Source organism: Nycticebus coucang, chromosome X (genome assembly GCF_027406575.1).
Source record: "Nycticebus coucang isolate mNycCou1 chromosome X, mNycCou1.pri, whole genome shotgun sequence".
Classification (NCBI taxonomy): Eukaryota; Metazoa; Chordata; class Mammalia; order Primates; family Lorisidae; genus Nycticebus; species Nycticebus coucang.
The window spans coordinates 71,217,983-71,223,664 of record NC_069804.1 but is presented as its reverse complement, the minus strand read 5'-3'; the positions used below and the strand labels follow the sequence as shown (position 1 = coordinate 71,223,664).

Genomic DNA, 5,682 nt, shown 5'->3' with positions numbered 1-5,682 from the left:
AGTTCTCTGTGGATTCTGGGTATTAAACCTTTGTCGGAGACATATCTTGCAAATATCTTCTCCCATTCTGAGGGCTGTCTGCTTCCTTTACTTACTGTGTTCTTGGCTGTGCAGATGCTTTTTAGTTTGATCAGGTCCCAGTAGTGTATTTTTGAAGCTGCTTCAATTGCCCGGGGGGATCCTCCTCATAAAATATTCACCCTGGCCAATTTCTCCAACAGTTTTCCCTGCACTTTCTTATAGTATTTTTATAGTTTCATGTCTTAAGTTTAAATCTTTAATCTGGTGAATCTATCTTAGTTAATGGTTAAAGATGTGGGTCCAGTTTCAGTCTTCTACAGGTTGCCAGCCAGTTCACCCAGCACCATTTGCTAAATAGAAAATCTTTTCCCCACTAAATGTTTTTAATTGACTTGTCGAAGATCAAATAACGGTAAGTAGCTGGGTTAATTTCTTGGTTCTCTATTCTTTTCCATACATCTACCTCTCTGTTTTTGTGCCATATAATGCTGTTTTGATCACTATCCATTTATAGTATAGTCTGAGGCCTGGTAGCGTGATTCCTCCTGATTTGTTTTTCTTAGTGATGTTTTGGCAATTTGACTTTTTTTCTGATTCAATATAAAATGAAGTATTATTTTTTGGAGATCTTTAAATTATGATGGTAGAGCTTTAATAGGGATTGCATTAACATTGTATATTGTGTCTGAGCTCCCAGGGAAGGGATATCCTGAGGGTCGTACCTACCTCTGTTTACCCCAGAGCATTGCTAGTGAGCATGTCTGTCCCTACGAACTGTAAGAGCTGTCAGAACGCGTCCAGCATTTCAGACTTGTGGGACCATGGCCCACAACTATCACCCTGGGAGCCTTCTAAGTGATTTTGACTACTGTGATTATGTTGTTCCTGAACGCAACCTCAACGAGGTAATATTTGAAGAGTAAACTGCCAGAATTTGATTAAAATGCTGGAGAACTGTCTGTCCAAATCCAAGCAAACCAAACTTGGATGCTCAAAGGTCCTTGTCCCTGAGGAACTGACCCATAGAATTGCTCAGGATGTCCTGCGGCTGTCCTCCACTGAGCCTTGTGGCCTAGGAGGTTGTGCTATGCACGTGAACTTGGAAATTGAAAATGTATGTGAAAAGCTGGATAGGATTGTGTGTGATTCTAGCGTGGTGCCTACTTTTGAGCTTACACTTGTGTTCAAGCAGGAGAACTGCTCGTGGACCAGTTTCAGGGACTTTTTCTTTAGTAAAGGTTGCTTCTCATCCAGCCTCAGGAGAACTCTAACCCTCAGCTCAGGATTTCGACTTGTTAAGAAAAAACTTTACTCACTAATTGGAACAACAGTCATTGAAGAGTGCTAAATAGAAAAAAAAATAAAAGGATTCTTTTATGATTAGGCAACAAAACTATGCAGTTAAAGTCATTTGTAGTTTTCCTCACCTATTCTGTATAAGAAACCCCCCTAATGTAGTCCATCTTCTTTATGTTTCCCATTCATGGCAATGAAAGAGCTGATTTTGTATGGCCTTTGGAGGAATGACCCAGGAGAGTGTACATTGTCTGCATATATCACATTTTTTACAGAATATAATGGGATGGAATAAGGAAAGAAAAGAAGCCATCCCCTTCAGTTTTATATTTGATTCCACATCTTTTTCTAGGTAGTCTATTAGAAAATAAACTATACAAATCAGATTTGCCTATTTTGATTTTCATATAGCTTATTTTTTTTCCTGGAAGTTCTCAAAGCGATCCTTCTGATTACAGACTCTACTAAATGATGCTTACCTCATCAAAAACTTCCAGAAACTCACACCACTAATTCCCTACTCAAATTTGAAGGTTTCTGAGAAAGAAGGGTAGAATTAAGTGGGTGAGCTTACTTAAAACTTAACCATAGGTAGGGGTGAAGGAGAAATGTCACAGTGGCACAAGGACTACTTCACTGCCTCTTTGTGTCCTCCAACTGTTGTTTTTAAACAGGGACATAAGCTCGAGCTGGCGTTTTAGATATAACAGTATTGTTTTAGATGACTTTATGGCACAATATAAGCCCAGTTTTACTATTTCTCAATTACCAAATGTTATCTTTAAACTAGAAAAATGGAAAATGTTGAATGGATTTTTTTTTTTTTGCACGTAGTTAATGATTCCTCCATTGAGTGAATGATGAATGCCTAGGAGGATGGAAAAGAAGATCATTGGTTGAGTCCCTTTCTGATCCATTTGGCAATCTGACTTCTTTTCAATATTACATAAGTTCGATCTCAGATGAACCATCTCACTATGTCAGTTGTTATCTCATTTCCTGCCTTTTCTGGGTACTTAGGTATCTCTCCATAATGCTAGTCTTCAAGTTGATAGCTCCACACTATCACTTAAAATTACAGATATGGGTATTAAAGTCTGGAGATCTGGTTTATAGTACAGACTAGACAAGGAAAATAACACTCCAGATAAGCAGTACCTGCACCCAGCTTTACTCCGCCTTGAATACCTGTCTCTAGGGAATAATAAAGAACTTACCTTGTGTTTTATTCCAAGTAACTAAATTGCTATGTTTCCTGTTTATGTTACTAAGAGAATTTGGCCTCCATAACAATGTTGAAATCAGAAAGCCCTTCATGTTCTTGCTGTGAGTCATGAATGAAGAGCTTATTCAGGTTTTCTGCCCAAGCTATTAGCACTGCAATACATCCAGATCAGGGTTACAGCGACAGATATATTCATCCTGGTGTTACTCAAAAAGACAGGTGTGATCCTGTTGCTGATACTAGAAGCGACCTAAAAAGTCACCATTCCAATTAGCAAGTGCCTTAACAAACTAAATTCTTCAAATTGTTGGAAAGATACCTTGAAGCCAATCTTCATAGATAATATGCAAGTGGGCCAGGGTAAATCAACGTTTTGCATGTCTGTCATTCAGGGCTCTAAATGTCACTGTGTTTCTGCCACCATTCAGGGTCATCACCACTGACAACCAGGCTTCTTGTGCATGGATGTAGAACTGTTGTCCTTTTGCTACTAACAGTTGTCTTTGACTCCCTTTCTTGTCTCTTGTACTTACAAAATGGTGATGACTTATACACATAGAGACTCTTAAAGAAATATTCCTGTTAAAGGAAATTAAAGTTTGTCTATTTTTGACAATAAAGTATCATATATTTTAAAAAATTGCATTTTTCTTTGGGTAGTATGGACATTTTAACAATGTTGATTCTTCCCAGCCATGAGCATGATGTTTTTCCATTTGTTAACATCTTCACCTATTGCTTTTCTTAGAGTTTCATAATTCTCTTTATAGAGATCTTTGACTTCCTTTGTTAGGTAAACTCCCAAATATTTCATCTTCTTTGGCACTACTGTGAATGGAATAAAGTCTTTGAATGTTTTTTTGGCTTGACTATTGTTGGTATATATAAAGGGTACCAATTTATGAATGCTGATTTTGTAACCTGAGATGCTGTTGTATTCCTTGATCACTTCTAAGAGTTTTGTAGTAGAATCCCTGGTGTTTTCCAGATATACAATCGTATCATCTGTGAAGAGTTAAAGTTTGATCTCTTCTGACCCTATATGGATACCCTTGATTGCCGGTTCTTCCCAAATTGCAATGACTAAAACTTACCTTACAATGTTAAAGAGCAGTGGAGATAATTGGGAACCTTGCCTGGTTCCTGATCTGAGTGGAAATGATTTCAATTTAACTCCATTCAATACGATATTGACTGTGGGTTTGCTGTAGATATCCTCTATCAGCTTTAGAAATGTCCCTTCTATACCTATTTTCTTAGGTGTTCTGATCATGAAGATGTTGCATATTATCAAAAGCTTTTTTTGCATCTATTGAGAGAATCATATGGTCTTTGTTTATTAATTTGTTTATGTGCTGAATTATATTTATAGATGTACATATATTGAACCAGCCTTGAGGCACTGGGATAAATCCGAGTTGGTCATGATGTATAATTTGTTTGATGCATTGCTGGATTCTGTTTGTTAGGATCTTGTTGAATATTTTTGTATCAATATTCATTACTGATATTGGTCTATAATTTTCTTTTCTTGTTGGGTCTTTTCCTGGTTTTGGGATCAAGGTGATGTTTGGTTCATACAATGTGTTTGGTAGTATTCCTTCTTTATCTATATTTTGGAAAAGGTTAAGTAATATAGGTACTAGTTCCTCTTTAAAGGTTTGGTAGAATTCTGAAGTGAATTCTGGTACCAGGCTTTTCTCTTTATGGAGTATTTGTAGAGTTGATGTTATTTCAGAACTTGAAATATTTCCACTTGATTCTGGCTAAGTATTGGAAGGTGGCATGTTTCCAAGTATTGGTCAATTTCCTTCATGTTCATATTTCTGAGAACAAAGTTTCTTGTAATACTCATTAAAGATTTTTTGAATTTGTGAGGATTCTGTTGTCATTTCAACTTTACCAATTCTGATTGATAAAATTAGAGATTTTACTCTTTTTTTCCTGCTTAGTTTGCCAAAGGTTTATCTATTTTACTGACCTTTTCAAAAAAACAACTTTTTGATTTATTGATCTGTTGTATAATCTTTTTGTTTTCAATTTCATTTAATTCTGCTCTAATTTTGGTTATTTCTTTTATTCTGCTGGGTTTGGGATTGGAATATTCTTCCTTTTCCAGTTGCTTGAGATGTCCCATTAAGTTGTTAACTTCCTCTATTTCCATTCCCTTTAGGAAGGCTTGAAGTACTATAAATTTCCCTCTTAGGACTGCCTTTGCGGTACCCCAGAGGTTCTGATAATTCATGTCTTCATTGTACTTTTGTCCCCAAAATTTTGTAATTTCCTTCTTAATCTCGTCTATGAGCCAACTATCATTCAGAATAAGGTTATTTAGCTTCCATGTTATGTATGAGTAGGCAGATTCCTGTTGTTACTGAATTCAACTTATATTCCATGGTGGTTCAAGAAGACACAAGAAATAATTTCTATTTCTTTAATTGACTGAGGTTAGACTTGTGACCTAAGATGTGATCAATTTGGGAGTATGTTCTGTGGGCTGATGAGAAGAATGTGTATTCAGTTTTTTTAGGATGAAATGTTCTGTAGATGTATATTAAAACCAAATGTTGAATGGTTAAGGTTAAACCTAAAATTTCTTTGCTCAGCTTCTTGTTGGAGGATTGATCCAACACTGCCAAAGTAGTGTTGAAATCTCCGACTATTATGGAGCTGGAGAAAATCAAGTTGCTCATGTCTGTTAGAGTTTCTCTTATAAATTGAGGTGCATTCTGGTTGGGTGCATAGATATTAATAATTGAGATCCCATAATATTGAATATTACCCTTAACAAATATGAAGTGACCATTCTTGTCTTTCCTTACTTTTGTTGGTTTAAAGCCTATTGTATCTGCAAATAAAATTGCAACATCACCTTTTTTCTGAATAACATTTGCCTGAAATATGGATGACCATCCTTTCACCCTGAGTCTGTATTTGTCTTTGAAGTTAAGATGTGAGTCTTGTATGCAACAAATGTCTGGCCTGAGTTTTTGTATCCTGTTAGCTAACCTATGCCTCTTTAGAGGACAGTTTAAGCCATTCACATTAATGGAGAATGTTGATAAGTCTGGTGAAGTTTTGAGTATCGAGTTTTTCAAAAGTCCAGTGGGCATTTTTAATCCTTCCTCCAATGTGAAAAT

General features: G+C 36.2%; 1 pseudogene; it reads left to right on the top strand.

Annotated features, from left to right (window-relative positions):
- The first annotated feature begins 778 nt into the window (after window positions 1–778).
- LOC128576853 (DNA damage-inducible transcript 4-like protein) lies at window positions 779–1,369 on the top strand (annotated as a pseudogene).
- The last annotated feature ends 4,313 nt before the right edge of the window (window positions 1,370–5,682 follow it).